Source organism: Beta vulgaris, chromosome 1 (assembly GCF_026745355.1).
Source record: "Beta vulgaris subsp. vulgaris cultivar EL10 chromosome 1, EL10.2, whole genome shotgun sequence".
Classification (NCBI taxonomy): Eukaryota; Viridiplantae; Streptophyta; class Magnoliopsida; order Caryophyllales; family Amaranthaceae; genus Beta; species Beta vulgaris.
Window position 1 is genome coordinate 34,572,216 of NC_079202.1, and position 20,732 is coordinate 34,592,947.

Consider the following 20,732-nt stretch of genomic DNA (forward strand, 5'->3'; position numbering starts at 1 on the left):
CATTATTAGCCATTACACCACCTCCATCACCCCACTCTCTCCGCCCAACCCCCTCCACCTCTGGCCACCAACTCCAAACCCCCCTCTCCATCTTTGACCGTGACGTCGACGACCACCACTTCTCACCTGCACCCCTGTCCTCCCTTATTTTCTCACTTCTCTTAGCCCTCTCCACCACCATGCAACCCAACTACCCACCATGAACCACAAATCTGAATTTTTCCAATTTTTTTTTTTATTGAATAAGGGTCTGTTCTATTCGGCATAAAACAACTGAAGTGAACTGAACTGAATTGAACTGAACTGAACTGAACTGAACTGAATTGAATTGAACTGAACTGAACTGAAATGAATAGTGATGTGTGAGAGTAAAAGTATTGTCAAGAGGTGAACTGAACTGATCTGAACTGAATTGAATTGAATTGAACTGAACTGAAAATAAGTTGGGGAGAACAGACCCTAAATTGACTAGCAGCTCAAGACTGCTAGTCAATTCCAAAACACATGACTCATGGTAAACACACATATCCAGCTAACACACTCACCCACGACCACTATTCACGCACACCAGCCAGTAGGTTTAATCAGGGTCGCCGGCCAGAATCCAGCACTCGCCGTCGAGGCTCCGGCTCAACCGTTACAAACCGTCGGCTAACCAGCCTCCGCTATGACAAGCCGGTAGGAGAAAAGCACCAGCGCCCTAGCAGCCACACACTTTGCAAGTGTCATACTGGTTCGAGGGACTCCGACGAGCATCATTCGTTGCCACCACCTTCCGTCGTCCTACAACCTTACATCGTCTGAGGAGGGGAAGGAGATGTGTGAGGGAAGAGAGAGAGAGAGGCGCGGTTGAGGCAAAGAGAACACGGAGAAAGGAAGCCGCATGAAAGAGAAGAGAGTTTATGGGGATTTTGGGAAACCATTGTTATAATAGGTGAGAGAAAGTGTAGGGGAGGAGAAGGGTGTTAGATGGTGGTTGTGGGAAGGGGAGGGTGGTGGGATGATGGCTTCTTTGGTTGTGTTAATCGTGGAGTAGAGAGAGGGGAAATGCGTTAAGTGGGTTGAGGGAAAGAAGAGGAAAGAAGAGGAAAGAAGAGAGATTAATTAGGATAGGGTTAAGGATTAGAATGTTAATGAGGTGAATTAGGCTTAACGACTAATGGAGTTAACGTCTGTTAGATAATAAAGGTGTTCCGTGCATTCTTTTTTTTTCCGGAAAGGGGGTGTGTCGTGAATTTTGAAACTTGCAGGGGTATATGGTGTAAAAAAATTTGTCGGGGTATATGGTGAAAAAATTGTTAATACAGACTGGGGATAGAGTACCTAAACGATTAACACGAAATTGAGTTTTACTAGCTCTTATAAACCATATAAAGTTAAAACAAGTAAAACTACTAAGGAATTGTTTGCTATGTAGACCTTTGTTGTTCAATGGTTGAGTCATAACATTGCTGGATGTGGTTGACAATCGCACGTACATAATTTGTAAGTCCTTTGACAGATTTGGAAGAGCAAGGGCGTGAAAATCAACTTCTTGTGCTGACGTCACCGAGATGGCTTCTTTATAAAGAAAGATTCATGAGAAGAAATTGCAAGCACTTGCAGAAAAACATAGATGGTGATGATTAGGTTGCTTTGAGCTTGCTAAATTTGATTATGTTCATAAACGTCATTATGTTATTTTAGTATGTTATAGCTATGTTTCGGTTAAGAGTATTTTTATTTCATGAACTTAAATTATTTATTAACATTAATAATTATTAGTTATTTTCTTTATCAATATTAAGTGTAATAAATATTAGTAATATTAATTATAATAATAATCGAAATAATAATGGTGCATCGATTTCAGATTCAGTGAGCTGTCATCTAAAAGTTCATATCAGTGCATGACTTGTTACCTTATATCCAACTTTTCAGTAGTTTGTCACATATCACTGCATTTTTTAAATTATTGTACCAAAGATTAGTGTGTTATGTAGTGCTGAACTCGTAAAATACTACTATCCTTAACAGTATGTTCTTCAATAGGAGACTTGTGCAACAATACCCGGACTCAAATAACCCAAACCCGAGCTCTGCTACCAGACTTGCAAAAAGGGACCCATCTTGGAGGTTTGGGTGGTATTTTCCCCTATGAAACTTAAGTCAGGTATCAGGAGTAGAAGAGGAAACTTTTAGAGAGAGAAAGTAGAGAGAGAGAGAATTATGACAGAGTAACAATTCACTGCCCTGAAAAACGTATCTTTCCCCTGATTTCAAGGACTATTCATAAAGTCTGAAATAATTGTTGTACCCTGAGGTCACCCTAATTTGGGAGCACTTGATTGACTAAGCAATGAAATCATGATATGTGGCAAGCATTTATTGGAGAGTACACATCATCCAACTTTATGCAAATGCCCTTTTGGGATGCTGGGCCTAAGTACAAACTAAGCCAAAAAGATGGGCTAGTACAATTCCTAATATGAGAATTGTACTTTCAGCCATCTGCCTTTTGGACCCCGTACCTTTTGCAATAGGGAAGGGGCACGTGTACGGGCTAGATGAACCTACATGTTCTTTCTAGAGCCATTGATTTTTAGGCTACAACATTACCCCTTAAAAGAGATTTTTTACCGTTTAGGCGCCGACGGTTAAAATTCTCTTTTAACTTAAGAGAACTGCTTTACCTTTTTCAAAAATGGAGAGGGCACCAATTTGCCGGTCTCAACAGGTCAACCCTCAAGGATTTTTTTGAATGCAATGGTTTATTTTCACCGGGAGGGGAGGTCATTTTTACCTCCCTATAAATATGAGGTTTTATCCTTTCTGAGTTCATTTCACACCTTGTGAGAATTTTTCTAGAGAGAGACTCTGCCAAATTTTTCACTCAACTTCTAGAGAAGGAAAGAGCATCCGTTCGAGATCTCGAAAACCTTCTACCTCCATTCGAGTAATCTTAACAGGTATCCCTTTCCTTCTATTTGTTCTCAATTTTTGCTTTTCTTTTCATTCTTTTAGAAAAATGGATTCTTCTTCTTCTTCGAACAACCCCGACCGCTTAAGAGTTGGCCTTAACACTAGAACATATAGCCTTCCATCTTCGACACATTTTAGAGTCGGACCTATTCTGGCCGGACATGCATTTTATTTTTATGGACATGGACGACAAAGTCAGACAACCCAGTCTTTACCTGTTGATAAGTGCGTTTTTAACGCACTTTATGACCTCCTTTTGGTTTATTTTGGTCCTCCTTTTTCTCTTTTATTCCCTCTTTTCTCCTCATTTCCCTTTCTACTTCCTCACTTGATCATTGATTGATCATAGTGACTTTTTGCTAGATTTTCGATCTATTTGATCAAATTTCTAGTACATATGCTTCCACCATGTTCTCTCATGTTTTTATTGCAGGTATGACCCTCTTCGGGGCCGAGTAACGCGAGACATGGCTTAACGGGACGAGCTAGAGAATGCGAGAGAGCTTGAGGTGCGCTTGGAGACGCTCGCACACAATGGTGTGCCCACACATACAAGTGGTTCGCCCGCACAAACAAGTGGTGCGCCCGCACCTACAAGTGGTGATCCCACACCTCAGCAGATTCAGAGATACAAAAAAACAGACGATAGTGGTGCGCCCGCACCATTTGACGAGAGCTGCTTATGTTGAGGCAGACGAGTTAGGTGCGCCCGTACCTCATCATGGTGCGCCCGCACCCATCGTTTACGGAAAATGAAGCTCGTGGCTTCATTAAACGAGATTTTTGGGGTTTTAGAAGAACTTACGCTTCTATTCGTGTTTTTAGAGAGTATTTTATTAGGGTTCATACTAGAGACAAAACACTTGAGTTTGATTGAGAATTGAGATCATTAATCATAGTTTGTGATTCCGTTAACATTGAAGGTACTTTTCAATGAATTTAATTTGAAGTTTCAGTTTATATTTCATTCTCTTAGTGTTTGTTCTTGCTTTTAGTTTATTTTAGATCTTCATTCTAATATTCTTCTAATTGTGATTTCTATTAGTTTGATTATCTTTTAATCATATTTAGCCTTAGATTAGTCATAGATTTTATGTTTAATTGCTTAGAATGACTAGTAGAATAAAGGCTACTTGATGCGGTTAGAAAGTGCCCTATTGCTGCGGATTAAGGCGCGCAGCAATTAAGGGCGCAGCAATAGGTATTAATAATATTGCTGCGGTTTTAAAGACCAAACCGCAGCAATATTAAAAATTGTGGTGATATAATGTGGCCCTGACAGGTAATATTACTGCGGTTCTGGGCCAGAAACCGCAGCAATATTACCTTTTTTTAAAATTTTTTTTTTGTTATATATTTGTGAAGAGGAAGCTATATATGCAACCTTGATGAAGCTATGCAGCAATATGCTAATAAATTTTCTGCATAAATTTCGGCAGAGCTCCGTTTGTAAATTGGATAAACCCATAATAGGGACTTAATTAACCTGTACAACAACCAATAACATCTCCGAATCCACCATCCAAGCAAATCCAAAATCCATCAAACAACCACCATGATCTCCAACATACATCATCCAATATTCAAGCCAACAAACCAACATCATATTCAACCCAACCAACATCATAAATACAATTCCATAATAATCCAACAAAAATATTTAGTGCAGTCCAACATATATATATCATGATAATCCATCACTACAAAGTTGGTTGTACAAGTTGCAATAATGTATATGTTCGTCTAAAGTTAGAACAAAAAAAAAGCATATTAACATAAACTAATCTTGCCCACTTATTCTTCACCTCATTGATTTGATCCTCCGTATAAGGATCTTTGGTAAAGGTTTGAGCAACCTGAAAATAATTTACCAAAGTTAGCATCAAATAGTTAAAATATATTAAATATGAAATGAATAATTATATAAACTTACTTTGTCCATATCCAACGAACCAAAATATGAAGCGAGTACGTCAAAAATGTACCGCATCACAAAATAACCGCACTCCGTGCCTTCTTGTTGTTGCAGACACTTTATCAAAAGTTATAAGAAAATGAGAAAAATTACCGTATAATGAGAATAAAGTAAGCTTTAAATTGAATCAAGCAATTCGATCAATACATACCTCTAACATATTTCCACAAAAGCTTCTCTCGACGAACTCTGTGGCCGCTCATCCGAAACCTCCTAAAAGCACTAGATAACACAACATTGTTTGATTTAGTCCTTAATTGTGGAATGTTACCATCTCAATTCATATAAAGTATATCAAACATATATCAACTTACGCTATCATAGGCAATTTAAGCTTTAACTTCCGCTGTTTGTGATAGCTGGCAGAATCGAAGATATAAACTATCCCATGCAAGGGACATATGACAAGGAGCATCCAATGTTGGCTATTGAAAGATTAAACAACAATAATTACTTGAAAATTCACATATCATGCAACAATAAATATTTGTAGATATTAAGAAAGAATATTACTCTTGAAAGATTGGCGCGAACATGATACTAGCATTTACATCGATGCATCCAACCATAGCATGCAGAATGTACTTCGTTACCTCCTCCGATGATGAATGCGACTCCATAACGGTGCTTTGCGGACACATCCAACAAACACGTCCATAGAATCCCCAAATCCATCCAAGTCCGACTGCGTAGCCCTAAAAATTGGCAAAAGTAAACTATATGTGAAAAATACAACTACCATATAATTAAATGTTAAAAAAAAGCATAACTTTGATTATTGTTACCTCATGTACACTTGGATAATAGAAATAATAATCATTTCTCCTCTCAAAAACTGACCAATATCCTCCTTGGTCACAAAAGCGGTGCCATCATCTGTCAAATAATGGAACAAGGATCTCGGCAAGGTAACACCAACAACATCATCGTCTGCGACGGCAAGGGCAAGCGTATCTGCTAACTCCCTGCATTCCTCAGTAAGGGAGTCCAAGAACGATCGATCGTCGATAAATGGACTAAACTGAGAAGCCGAACCAGCTGATGAATGCAACTGGCTAGAAGATCTAACAGCCTCCCCCGAAATCCCTTTTGTTTTTTTTAGGTGTCGGTGTAACCTAATAATTATTTTTCATAACGGGCATAAGATTATGAAAATTTTAAATTGAAAGCTATTATATTTACAAAATTGGAGGCCTATATGAACAATTACCTCATCACTTAACATTTGTGCTAAATTTTTTGGCCATTGCACCCAAGTACCCAAAGCAGTAGCTGTAGTGTCGATCTCATATGCAGGACGGGAACAGGTAGTGGCAAATGACCATATTTCTCTATAATTCGATGAATTTTCACTTTCAGGTGATCATTTCATCATTCTAGACCCATGAACTGTAGTGGTCTCATCAAAAGCATAAGAATATGCATCTGCCACTAGACAAGTCTCTCCACTAGTTGGATCTACCAAATACAATCGACATGGAACCTCGTCCTAACAGCAAACACGTAATATTGATATTATTTGAATAAAACACACCATGTAAATATGATAATTATTTGTATAAAGGACATGTATATAAGATAATTTTTTGTATAAAGCACATGTTTATATATAATAATTATATGTACCTTCAGCTGAGGAGAATGAGAATGAGTGTCTGATCCAGATAATGGAGTACGTAGCTGAGTGGGCTGTGAAGCAGCTACCTCAGGAGATGGCCCAGGAGGTGGCCCAAGAGGTGGCCCAAGAGGTGGCCCAGGAGATGGCCCAAGATATGGCCCAGGAGATGGCCCAGGAGGTGGCCCAAGAGGTGGCTCAGGAGATGGCCCAAGATATGGCCCAGGAGATGGCCCAAGAGGTGGCCCAGGAGATGGCCCAGAATATGGCCCAGCAAATGGTGCAGCAGATGGTGGAATAGGAGGCTGAGTCGGCTGTGTAGGAGATGGCACAGCAAATGGTGAAGGGAAAAAATGATACAGCCCAGGTGACTGAGTAGGTGGCTGTACATGAGAAGGAGATGGCCTACCAGATGGTGAAGAATATGGCCTGGTAGATGGATGTGAAGGTAAAATCATCACATTCTGCATATATGTGGCAATGTCCTTCCTCCACCTTTCACTTATTTTCTGTATGAGTGCCTCCTCTTGTTCCTTCATCGATCTCCTATAGTGCGTACGAGGTACGTGCCCAAAAGCCTTGGTATAGCTAACATTAACGCCCCCAAAACCATAACAGCGACCCGAATGATCTGGCTTCTCTCCAAGAGCCATAAAAAGGGCGTCTCTGTTACGAACCGGAATGAAACTCACCCTTGGCTTGCTTCTCCTTGTACTCCAACTGCCCAAAAAGCAAGTTAACAGTAATAATGTAGTTTAATAAATGAAAAAATATTCATGTCAAACTAAAAGTTAATTATAATGATATTACATACGTATTTGTCAGCTGCTTTCTTTGTTTCCTCATCTGGAATGAATCTCTGTTTAGTAACAGGATCTTTCTTATGCATCGCGCACCACCAATCATCACCTCGATTAAACTGGAGGACATCGAGGAGGATGGTGTATTAGAAGACGATCCAGAATCAAAACTAGGTGGACCGAATTTCTCCTGCCTCCACAACTCTCTAGCATCTCCATAACTCCTCTGACCTAAGTGGTGATGATGTGTGTTCTTCTTTGCGCTCTCAAACGCCTTTTCTCGCTTTTTGTGCAAAATAAAAAAACACATTAAATTAGTATAATATTATTTAAATCAATAAAACCAAGTTAATAATTAGAATATAAACTTACTATAGCATGATCTGACATCATCTTTTCTTTGAAAGTGGCCCAATCCTCCTTCTTGATGTGCTTGTATACGTTTGGCGGACTATCACCTAACTTCTCTTTCTTTGGTCTAACTCTCGTCATTGTTATCCAACCAGATACCAATTTGCTCTTAAAATCCCTCCATCTAACGTTCACAGCAGACAAGTAGAGCTTCTTGTATCGAACCTCATTGCGAATGTGAAACACGTTCTGTTTTTCAAAATAGGCTAAAATGACTAATTTTGGTTCCAACTAGTCTATATATTGTGTTACCAATCAAATCTACTTATAAATACATGAAACTAAGTATATAAGATATGTTAGAGTTGTTTACAACTTAAACTAACATGAAACAAGTCATTTTCATTCATTTTGGAAGAAAAAGGCCCGAAATAGCCTAAAAGGGCTAATTTTGGTTCCTAACTTGTCTATATGTTGTATTAGCAATCAAATATACCTATAAATACATCAAAAAAAGTATATATGATATGTTAGAGTGTTTACAACTTAAACTAGCATGAAACAAGTCATTTCATTCATTTGGAAGAAAAGGCCCGAAATGGCCTAAAAGGGCTAATTTTGGTTCCAACTAGTCTATATGTTGTCTTAGCAATAAAATCTACCTATAAATACATCAAACTAAGTATATATGATATGTTAGAGTTGTTTACAACTTAAACTAGCATGAAACAAGTGATTTTCATTCATTTGGGAAGAAAAAGGCCGAAATGGCCTAAAAGGGCTAATTTTGGTTCCAACTTAGTCTATATGTTGTATTAGCCAATCAAATCTACCTATAATACATCAACTAAGTATATATGATATGTTAGAGGTGTTTACAACTTAAACTAGCATGAAACAATCAATTTCATTCATTTGGGAAGAAAAAGCCCGAAAATGGCCTAAAAGGGCTAATTTTGGTTCCAACTAGTCTATATGTTGTATTAGATATCAAATCTACCTATAAATACATCAAACTAAGTATACATGATATGTTAGAGTTATTTACAACATAAACTAGCATGAAACAAGTCATTTCATTCATTTGGAAGAAAAAGGTCCCGAAATGGCCTAAAAGGGCTAATTTTGGTTCCAACTGTCTATATGTTGTATTCAATAAATCTACCATAAATACATCAAACTAAGTATATATGATATGTTAGAGTGTTTACAACTTAAACTAGCATGAACAAGTCATTTTCATTCATTTGGGAAGAAAAGTCCGAAATGGCCTAAAAGGCTAATTTTGGTTCCAACTTGTCTATATGTTGTATTAGCAATCAAATCTACCATAAATACATCAAATAAGATATATGATATGTTAGAGTTGTTTACAACTTAAACTAGCATGAAACAAGTCATTTCATTCATTTGGGAAGAAAAAGGCCCGAAATGCGCTAAAGGGCTAATTTTGGTTCCAACTAGTCTATATGTTGTATTAGCAATCAAATAACCTATAAATACATCAAACTAAGTATAATTGATATGTTAGAGTTTTTACAACTTAAACTAGCATGAAACAAGTCATTTCATTCATTTGGGAAGAAAATCTGAAATGGCCTAAAAGGGCTAATTTTGGTTCACAACTTGTCTATATGTTGTATTAGCAATCAAATCTACCTATAAAAACATCAAACAAAGTATATATAATATGTTTGAGTTGTTTATAACTTAAACTAGCATGAAAGAAGTCATTTTCATTCATTTGGGAAGAAAAGGCCCGAAATGGCCTAAAAGGGCTAATTTTGGTTCCAACTAGTCTATATGTTGTATTAGCAATCAAATCTACCATAAATACATAACTGATATATATGATATGTTAGAGTTGTTTACAACTTAAACTAGCATGAAACAATCATATTCATTCATTTGGGAAAAAATGGCCCGAAATGGCCTAAAAGGCTAATTTTGGTTCCAACTGTCTATATTTGTATTACAATCAAATTACCAATAAATACATAAACTAAGTATATATGATATGTTAGAGTGTTTACAACTTAAACTAGCATGAAACAATCTATTCATTCATTTGGGAAGAAAAAGTCCCGAAATGGCCTAAAAGGCTAATTTTGGTTCCAACTTGTCTATATGTTGTATTACACAAATCTACCATAAATACATAAACTAAGTATATATGATATGTTAGAGTGTTTAAACTTAAACTAGCATGAAACAATCATTTCATTCATTTGGGAAGAAAAGGCCCGAAATGGCCTAAAAGGCTAATTTTGGTTCCAACTGTCTATATGTTGTATTACAATCAAATCTACCATAATAATACATAAACTAAGTATATATGATATGTTAGAGTTGTTTACAACTTAAACTAGCATGAAACAATCATTTCATTCATTTGGGAAGAAAAAGGCCCGAAATGGCCTAAAAGGGCTAATTTTGGTTCCAACTTGTCTATATGTTGTATTACAATAAATCTTACCAATAAATACATAAACTAAGTATATATGATATGTTAGAGTGTTTACAACTTAAACTAGCATGAAACAATCATTTCATTCATTTGGGAAGAAAAAGGCCCGAAATGGCCTAAAAGGGCTAATTTTGGTTCCAACTTGTCTATATGTTGTATTACAATCAAATCTACCATAAATACATAAACTAAGTATATATGATATGTTAGAGTGTTTACAACTTAAACTAGCATGAAAATATTATTCATTGATTTGGGAAGAAAACGGCCCGAAATGGCCTCAAATAGCTAATTTTGGTTCCAACATGTCTATATGTTGTATTAACAATCAAATCTACCATAAATACATAAATAAGTATATATGATATGTTAGAGTGTTTAACTTAAACTAGCATGAAACAGTTCATTTTCATTCATTTGGGAAGAAAAAGGCCCGAAATGCCTAAAAGGGTAATTTTGGTTCCAACTGTCTATATGTTGTATTACAATCAAATCTACCTAAAATACATAAACTAAGTATTAATGATATGTTAGAGGTGTTTACAACTTAAACTAGCATGAAACAATCATTTCATTCATTTGGGAAGAAAAAGGCCCGAAATGGCCTAAAAGGGCTAATTTTGGTTCCAACTTGTCTATATGTTGTATTACAATCAAATCTACCTATAAATACATAAACTAAGTAATATGATATGTTAGAGGTGTTTACAACTTAAACTAGCATGAAACAAGTCATTTCATTCATTTGGGAAGAAAAAGGCCCAAAATGGCCTAAAAGGGATAATTTTGGTTCCAACTTGTCTATATGTTGTATTAGCAATCAAATCTACCTATAAATACATCAAAATAAGTATATATGATATGTTAGAGTTGTTAAGAACTTAAACTAGCATGAAACAGGTCATTTTCATTCATTTGGGAAGAAAAAGGCCCGAAATGGCCTAAAAGGCTAATTTTGGTTCCAACTTGTCTATATGTGTATTACAATCAAACTACATAAATACATAAACTAAGTATATATGATATGTTGAGGTGTTTACAACTTAAACTAGCATGAAACAATCATTTCATTCATTTGGGAAGAAAAAGGCCCGAAATGGCCTAAAAGGCTAATTTTGGTTCCAACTTGTCTATATGTTGTATTAGCAATCAAATCTACCATAAATACACAAACTAAGTATATATGATATGTTAGAGGTGTTTACAACTTAAACTAGCATGAAACAATCATTTCATTCATTTGGGAAGAAAAAGGCCCGAAAATGGCCTAAAAGGGCTAATTTTGGTTCCAACTAGTCTATATGTTGTATTAAATCAAATCTACCTATAAATACATAAACTAAGTATAATGATATGTTAGAGTTTTACAACTTAAACTAGCATGAAACAAGTCATTTCATTCATTTGGGAAGAAAAAGGCCCAAAATGGCCTAAAAGGGCTAATTTTGGTTCCAACTTGTCTATATGTTGTATTAGCAATCAAATCTACCAATAAATACATAAACTAAAATATATGATATGTTAGAGTGTTTACAACTTAAACTAGCATGAAACAATCATTTCATTCATTTGGGAAGAAAAGCCCAAATGGCCTAAAAGGGCTAATTTTGGTTCCAACTAGTGTATATGTTGTATTACAATCAATATATCAATAAATACATAAACTAAGTATAATTGATATTTAGATTATTTTACAACTTAAACTAGCATGAAACAATCAATTCATTCATTTGGGAAGAAAAAAAGGCCCGAAATGGCCTAAAATGGCTAATTTTGGTTTCAACATGTCTATATGTTGTATTAACAATCAAATCTACCAATAAATACATGAAACTAAGTATATATGATATGTTAGAGGTGTTTACAACTTAAACTAGCATGAAACAATTATTTTCATTCATTTGGGAAGAAAAAGGCCCGAAATGGCCTAAAAGGCTAATTTTGGTTCCTAACTTGTCTATATGTTGTATTAGCAATCAAATCTACCTATAAATACATCAAAATAAGTATATATGATATGTTAGAGTTGTTAAGAACTTAAACTAGCATGAAACAAGTCATTTTCATTCATTTGGAAGAAAAAGGCCCGAAATGGCCTAAAAGGGCTAATTTTGGTTCCAACTAGTCTATATGTTGTATTAGCAATCAAATCTACCTATAAATACATCAAACTAAGTATATATGATATGTTTGAGGTGGTTACAACTTAAACTAGCATGAACAAGTCATTTTCATTCATTTGGGAAGAAAAAGGCCCGAAATAGCCTAAAAGGGCTAATTTTGGTTCCAAATAGTCTATATGTTGTATTAGATATCAAATCTACCTATAAATACATCAAACTAAGTATACATGATATGTTAGAGTTATTTACAACATAAACTAGCATGAAACAAGTCATTTCATTCATTTGGGAAGAAAAAGGCCCGAAATGGCCTAAAAGGGCTAATTTTGGTTCCAACTAGTCTATATGTTGTATTAGCAATCAAATCTACCTATAAATACATCAAACTAAGTATATATGATATGTTAGAGTTGTTTACAACTTAAACTAGCATGAAACAATCATATTCATTCATTTGGGAAGAAAAAGGCCCAAATGGCTAAAAGGGCTAATTTTGGTTCCAACTGTCTATATGTTGTATTACAATCAAATATACAATAAATACATAAACTAAGTATATATGATATGTTAGAGTTTTTACAACTTAAACTAGCATGAAACTATTATTCATTCATTTGGGAAGAAAAAGGCCCGAAATGCCTAAAAGGGCTAATTTGGTTCCAACTTGTCTATATGTTGTATTAGCAATCAAATCTACCTATAAATACATAAACTAAGTATATATGATATGTTAGAGTGTTTACAACTTAAACTAGCATGAAACAAGTCATTTTCATTCATTTGGGAAGAAAAAAGGCCCGAAATGGCCTAAAAGGGCTAATTTTGGTTCCAACTAGTCTATATGTTGTATTAGCAATCAAATCTACTCATAAATACATCAAACTAAGTATATATGATATGTTAGAGTTCTTTACAACTTAAACTAGCATGAAATATGTTATTTTCATTCATTTGGGAAGAAAAAGGCCCGAAATAGCCTAAAAGGGCTAATTTTGGTTCCTAACTTGTCTATATGTTGTATTAGCAATCAATTCTACCTATAAATACATCAAATAAGTATAATGATATGTTAGAGTGTTTAACTTAAACTAGCATGAAATAAGTCATTTTCATTCATTTGGGAAGAAAAAGGCCCCAAATGGCCTAAAAGGGCTAATTTTGGTTCCAACTAGTCTATATGTTGTATTAGCAATCAAATCTACCTATAAATACATCAAACAAAGTATATATGATATGTTAGAGGTGTTTACAACTTAAACTAGCATGAAACAAGTCATTCTCATTCATTTGGGAAGAAAAAGGCCCGAAATAACCTAAAAGGGCTAATTTTGGTTCCTAACTTGTCTATAATTGTATTACCAATCAAATCTACCTATAAATACATCAAACTAAGTATATATGATATGTTAGAGTTGTTTACAACTTAAACTAGCATGAAACAATATTATTCATTCATTTGGGAAGAAAAAGGCCCGAAATGGCCTAAAAGGCTAATTTTGGTTCCAACTTGTCTATATGTTGTATTAGCAATCAAATCTACCTATAAATACATCAAACTAAGTATAATGATATGTTAGAGTTTTTACAACTTAAACTAGCATGAAACAAGTCATTTTCATTCATTTGGGAAGAAAAAGGCCCGAAAGGCCTAAAAGGCTAATTTTGGTTCCAACTTGTCTATATGTTGTATTAGAATCAAATCTACCTATAAATACATCAAACTAAGTATATATGATATGTTAGAGGTGTTTACAACTTAAACTAGCATGAAACAAGTCATTTTCATTCATTTGGGAAAAAAGGCCCGAAATAGCCTAAATGGGCTAATTTTGGTTCCTAACTTGTCTATATGTTGTATTAGCAATCAAATCTACCTATAAATACATCAAAATAAGTATATATGATATGTTAGAGTTGTTAAGAACTTAAACTAGCATGAAACAATTTTTTCATTCATTTGGGAAGAAAAAGGCCCGAAATGGCCTAAAAGGGCTAATTTTGGTTCCAACTAGTCTATATGTTGTATTAGCAATCAAATCTACCCATAAATACATCAAACTAAGTATATATGATATGTTAGAGTTGTTTACAACTTAAACTAGCATGAAAATAGTTATTTTCATTCATTTGGGAAGAAAAAGGCCCGAAATAGCCTAAAAGAGCTAATTTTGGTTCCTAACTTGTCTATATGTTGTATTAGGAATCAAATCTACCTATAAATACATCAAACTAAGTATATATGATATGTTAGAGGTGTTTACAACTTAAACTAGCATGAAACAAGTCATTCTCATTCATTTGGGAAGAAAAAGGCCCGAAATAACCTAAAAGGGCTAATTTTGGTTCCTAACATGTCTATAATTGTATTACCAATCAAATCTACCTATAAATACATCAAACTAAGTATATATGATATGTTAGAGTTGTTTACAACTTAAACTAGCATGAAACAAGTCATTTTTATTCATTTGGGAAGAAAAAGGCCCAAAATGGCCTAAAAGGGCTAATTTTGGTTCCAACTAGTCTATATGTTGTATTAGCAATCAAATCTACCTATAAATACATCAAACTAAGTATACATGATATGTTAGAGTTATTTACAACTTAAACTAGCATGAAACAAGTCATTTTCATTCATTTGGGAAGAAAAAGGCCCGAAATGGCCTAAAAGGGCTAATTTTGGTTCCTAACTTGTCTATATGTTGTATTAGCAATCAAATCTACCTATAAATACATCAAACTAAGTATATATGATATGTTAGAGGTGTTTACAACTTAAACTAGCATGAAACAAGTCATTTTCATTCATTTGGGAAGAAAAAGGCCCGAAAGAGCCTAAAATGGCTAATTTTGGTTCCAACTTGTCTATATGTTGTATTAGCAATCAAATCTACCTATAAATACATCAAAATAAGTATATATGATATGTTAGAGTTGTTAAGAACTTAAACTAGCATGAAACAAGTTATTTTCATTCATTTGGGAAGAAAAAGGCCCGAAATGGCCTAAAAGGGCTAATTTTGGTTCCAACTAGTCTATATGTTGTATTAGCAATAAAATCTACCTATAAATACATCAAAGTAAGTATACATGATATGTTAGAGTTTTTTACAACTTAAACTAGCATGAAACAAGTCATTTTCATTCATTTGGGAAGAAAAAGGCCCGAAATAGCCTAAAAGGGCTAATTTTTGTTCCTAACTTGTCTATATGTTGTATTAGCAATCAAATCTATCTATAAATACATCAAACTAAGTATATATGATATGTTAGAGTTTTTTACAACTTAAACTAGCATGAAACAAGTCATTTCATTCATTTGGGAAGAAAAGGCCCGAAATGCCTAAAAGGCTAATTTTGGTTCCTAACTTGTCTATATGTTGTATTAGCAATCAAATCTACCTATAAATACGTCAAACTAAGTATATATGATATGTTATAGTTGTTTACAACTTAAACTAGCATGAAACAAGTCATTTTCATTCATTTGGGAAGAAAAAAGGCCCGAAATGGCTTAAAAGGGCTTATTTTGGTTCCAACTAGTCTATATGTTGTATTAGCAATCAAATCTACCCATAATTACATCAAACTAAATATATATGATATGTAAGAGTTGTTTACAACTTAAACTAGCATGAAATATGTTATTTTCATTCATTTGGGAAGAAAAAGGCCCGAAATAGCCTAAAAGGGCTAATTTTGGTTCCTAACTTGTCTATATGCTGTATTAGCAATCAAATCTACCTATAAATACATCACACTAAGTATATATGATATTTTAGAGTTGTTTACAACTTAAACTAGCATGAGATAAGTCATTTTCATTCATTTGGGAAGAAAAAAGGCCCGAAATGGCCTAAAAGGGCTAATTTTGGTTCCAACTAGTCTATATGTTGTATTAGCAATCAAATGTACTTATAAATACATCAAACTAAGTATACATGATATGTTAGAGTTATTTACAACGTAACTAGCATGAAACAAGTCATTTCATTCATTTTGGAAGAAAAAGGCCCGAAATAGCCTAAAAGGGCTAATTTTGGTTCCTAACTTGTCTATATGTTGTATTAGCAATCAAATATACCTATAAATACATCAAACTAAGTATATATGATATGTTAGAGGTGTTTACAACTTAAACTAGCATGAAACAAGTCATTTTCATTCATTTGGGAAGAAAAAGGCCCGAAATAGCCTAAAAGGCTAATTTTGGTTCCTAACTTGTCTATATGTTGTATTAGCAATCAAATCTACCTATAAATACATCAAACTAAGTATATATGATATGTTAGAGTTGTTTACAACTTAAACTAGCATGAAACAATCTTTTCATTCATTTGGGAAGAAAAAGGCCCGAAATGGCCTAAAAGGGCTAATTTTGGTTCCAACTAGTCTATATGTTGTATTAGCAATCAAATCTACCTATAAATACATCAAACTAAGTATACGTGATATGTTAGAGTTATTTACAACGTAAACTAGCATGAAACAAGTCATTTTCATTCATTTGGGAAGAAAAAGGCCCGAAATGGCCTAAAAGGGCTAATTTTGGTTCCTAACTTGTCTATATGTTTTATTAGCAATCAAATCTACCTATAAATACATCAAACTAAGTATATATAATATGTTAGAGTTGTTAACTGTAACAACCCTGAATTTCCAATACTTCTAAAATCAACTTAATATAAATGAACTCAGAAATCTAAAGGTGCTACGCCGCGATAATTATTAATAATAACCGCAAGGCTAATGGTTCTAACTAAAACAATAACCAATAAGTTTAACTAATTATTACAGACCAACTAAATAGAATGTAAAATTAATTATTACAAACCAGAACATAATCCTATAAATAAATAACAGCGGAAGTCTTTTTTAAAGTCCTACTAAAACAAAATGGATCCAACGCACTCTTTAACCCAACTGGAGCTAACTATCTTCAAGTCCCTGCACATTAAACACTGTAATATCAGCCAAAGGCTGAGCAAGATTTAATACTGAAATAAAACAAAACTATTCAATGTGCAGGTAAGATATATAGGAATATCTTACAAATTCATTTAAAAGGTGTACAGATATATATATATAAAATTAACTTTCTAATAAACATCTTTCTTTCTTTCTGAACTACTCTGTAAAACTTTCAAATATAATTTCGTAATCTGTGAGTAGGAAATATATAAGAATCCAATGAGCTAGCTAGGCTCACTAGACAAGGTAAACACCAAAGTCCCTAGTATGCATACCCCTAACTTGATAACGAACCAAGAAGGAAGACTAATGGCAAGTGTATTGATCAACATACACCCAACTACTAAAATATATTGTTGAGACACTGTTAACTCAACATACTTCCAAACTCGGAGAATACCGCTTACCGGTAACCCCACAATAAAACTCTATAAACCCTCTTAAGGGTGAGGAACTTCCTCCTTTAGAAATCTCAACTTGGTAATATTGAGGAACTTCCTCTTAATATAAATCTCATGAATAATCTCATAAACTCTTTCAATATAAATATCGAGAACCATTTAAATCTCAACGTATAAACTTCATAAAATAATCTCATTGTAAAAGTAAATTTCCAAACATTATAAAACAATTTCTCAACTCATCTGTACAAGCACAGTAAGAAATCTTACCTTATCAGCAACCACAGCTAACAAAACTCAATCTCAAGTCAGAAAGGTTCCTCTACGAACCCGCAATCTACAATATAATAGTATTATCGTATAAGCCGCTTGACTATACTTCACATAATTTAACTATAATTGACATAACCTAGCTAATGAGCTTCGATCGATTTTTCCTAAAACGACCCAACCAAATCACAACCACTATAACGATAATTACATCTCGTCATTCATAATATTGTATTCTATTTTGCTAGCAAAAGCAGTATAGCAAGCATTTTTATCCACTGTGTAACTTTATAGAAAGAACAATACAAATCTCGCATAACCATATATATATTGCCCATAAGTTAAGGTTGTGGTGAAGAAAATACAGTTCCATAATATCCGGCACAACAAAGTTATAAACTAATATATAATAAGTATGCACGGCTAAAGTTTTTAATAAAACCACATTCTTTAACACCATCTTGCCAAAGGTCCTGACATTTACAATCTAAAAGTATCAAGTGGGAAAAACCAAATTTGAGAAGGAATTATATTGCACATCAATCAGAACATCTAAAATACAACTCTAGAAACTCATTTTCTTTTTGGCAGGGAGGTGCTTAATTTACATACAAAGAATCGGACAAGATGATTTTCATGCTAATTACTCATAACGTAATATTAAACTATATATCATTCATGCTATAGCTAATTTCTGGTATAATTCATTGATCAAACAACAATAGTTTTATACTAGAGATTTCGACAGCAACGAAAACTCTACAACAAGAATTTTAGACTAAATTTCGAACCTAACGATTATGCAAATTAAATCCGAAAATACGCTAACTAAATGAATTTAAACAACAAACATAAACCAATTACACCAATTTCGCATAGTAGGAATTTCCCCCAATTCGATTTTGTTATGAACCCTAATTTATAAAACCCCAAATTTCTGAAATTGAACAAAAACTGAAATTATACTTAGGATTAGAACTTACTTGAATATGGGAGACAAAAATCACACAAGAAATACTCGAAAACCGCCCTTTCGATCCGAAGTTCGTCCCAAAACGTCCAAAATAAACCCCAAAAATTCACTCTTTGAAAGACCCACAAGAAAAATCTAGAACTATTGAAGAGACGAACAAGAGTTGAAGTGTGATGATGGTTGACAATAAATTTTGTAGTTTTGATTGGTTTCCTTGGTTGAAGCAAGAAGTAGAAGTCAATTGCCAAAGGAAGAGAAAGAAATGGTGATATCGTGAGTCTGGTACTTAGATTGCTCTTTCCACTCCTTTTTTTTTTTTTTTTTCTTTTGTTTCTTTTCTTTTCTACTTTCTCTCTCCTTATAATACTAATATAGTGCTAATTAATAGATAGTAACCTAGTAAATCTAGGAATCAGTTTTTTTTTTCTTTTCAAAGGTAAAGTCAAAGTTAGTAAAAAATATATTTTTAATAAAAGAAATCTGAAATCATTTTCAGCAAAATTAATACAGATAATTATTAATCGGGTATAAAATACGGGGTGTTACAATCTACCCCCCCTTAAAATAAGTTTCGTCCCGAAACTTAAAGTATTACTCAAATGATCAAACTTATACTCTTATTTCTGAAAACAACTCACAAACTTTATCATAGGAATCATTGTAATATAACAAGTAGGGAGTGAAACACATCGAAGTTTATCAGAAAACTTTCATTCAATCACACATGCACTAAACCAATATGAATTCTACCCCCCTTAAAAAGGGAGTTACGTCCTCGTAACTAAAAATTTACCTGGGTGAAGAGATGGGGATACTTAAGACGCATGCATCCTCAGCTTCCCAAGTAGACTCCTCCGAGTTGTGGTTTGACCACAGCACCTTCACGATCTTTGTCTCACCTTTGCGAGTCTTACGAACTTTGTGATCTAGAATTGAACGGAAACTCCTCATAAGTCATGTTATCATCTAACTGGAGAGTCTCTGGCTGTAGCACATGGAAGGGTCACTAATGTATCGCCGCAACTGAGAAACATGGAACACGTTATGCGCACGATCAACGCCTGGCGGCAATGCCAATCTATAAGCCACCTCTCCTATTCTCTCCAGAATCTCATACGGGCCAATGAACTTAGGGCTAACTTGCCCTTCTTCCAAATCTCATAACTCCTTTCATAGGAGAGACCCTAAGCAACACCTTCTCTCCCACCTGAAACTCCTCATGGCGACGATGCTTATCACCATAGCTCTTCTGTCTATCTTGCGCCGCCTTCATTTTCTGCTGATGAGCTTGACCTGCTCAACAGTCTCCTGAATCATCTCTGGACCAATCACAACCGACTCACCAATATCACTCCAACACAAAGGAGTACGACAACGCCTACCATACAAAGCTTCAAATGGTGCCATCTGAATGGTAGAATGATAACTGTTATTATATGAGAACTCAATCAAATCAAGCTTATCCTCCCAAGACCCTGAAACTCTAAGGCGAAGCTCTCAACATATCTTCCAATGTTTGAATAGTGCGCTCCGTCTGACCATCTGTAGCAGGATGAAAAGCTGTACTCATCTTCAACTTAGTCCCCAAAGCTTCTTGAAGCTTCTGCCAAAAGTTAGACAAGAATCTGCGATCTCTGTCCGAAACAATATCACTCGGAACACCATGAAGTCTGATCACGTGCTCTCTATAAGCACTAGCCAATCGTTCATGCTTCCAAGTATCTTTCATGGGAACGAAATGAGCAGACTTGGTAAGACGATCCACAATAACCCAAATCATATTATTCCCTTTGGTGTCCTCGGAAGTCCACAAACGAAATCCATT

The 20,732-nt window shown here is 34.5% G+C and overlaps 1 long non-coding RNA gene across 1 annotated transcript; it reads right to left on the bottom strand.

The window, feature by feature from the left end:
* Positions 1 to 16,958: 16,958 nt before the first annotated feature.
* Positions 16,959 to 19,200, bottom strand: LOC130590664 (uncharacterized). Its single transcript, XR_008968518.1, has 3 exons — positions 18,918 to 19,200; positions 17,935 to 18,001; positions 16,959 to 17,239 (listed from the first exon to the last, which is right to left on the bottom strand). It is a non-coding gene; the product is annotated as an uncharacterized LOC130590664 (long non-coding RNA).
* Between the last annotated feature and the right edge of the window lie 1,532 nt (positions 19,201 to 20,732).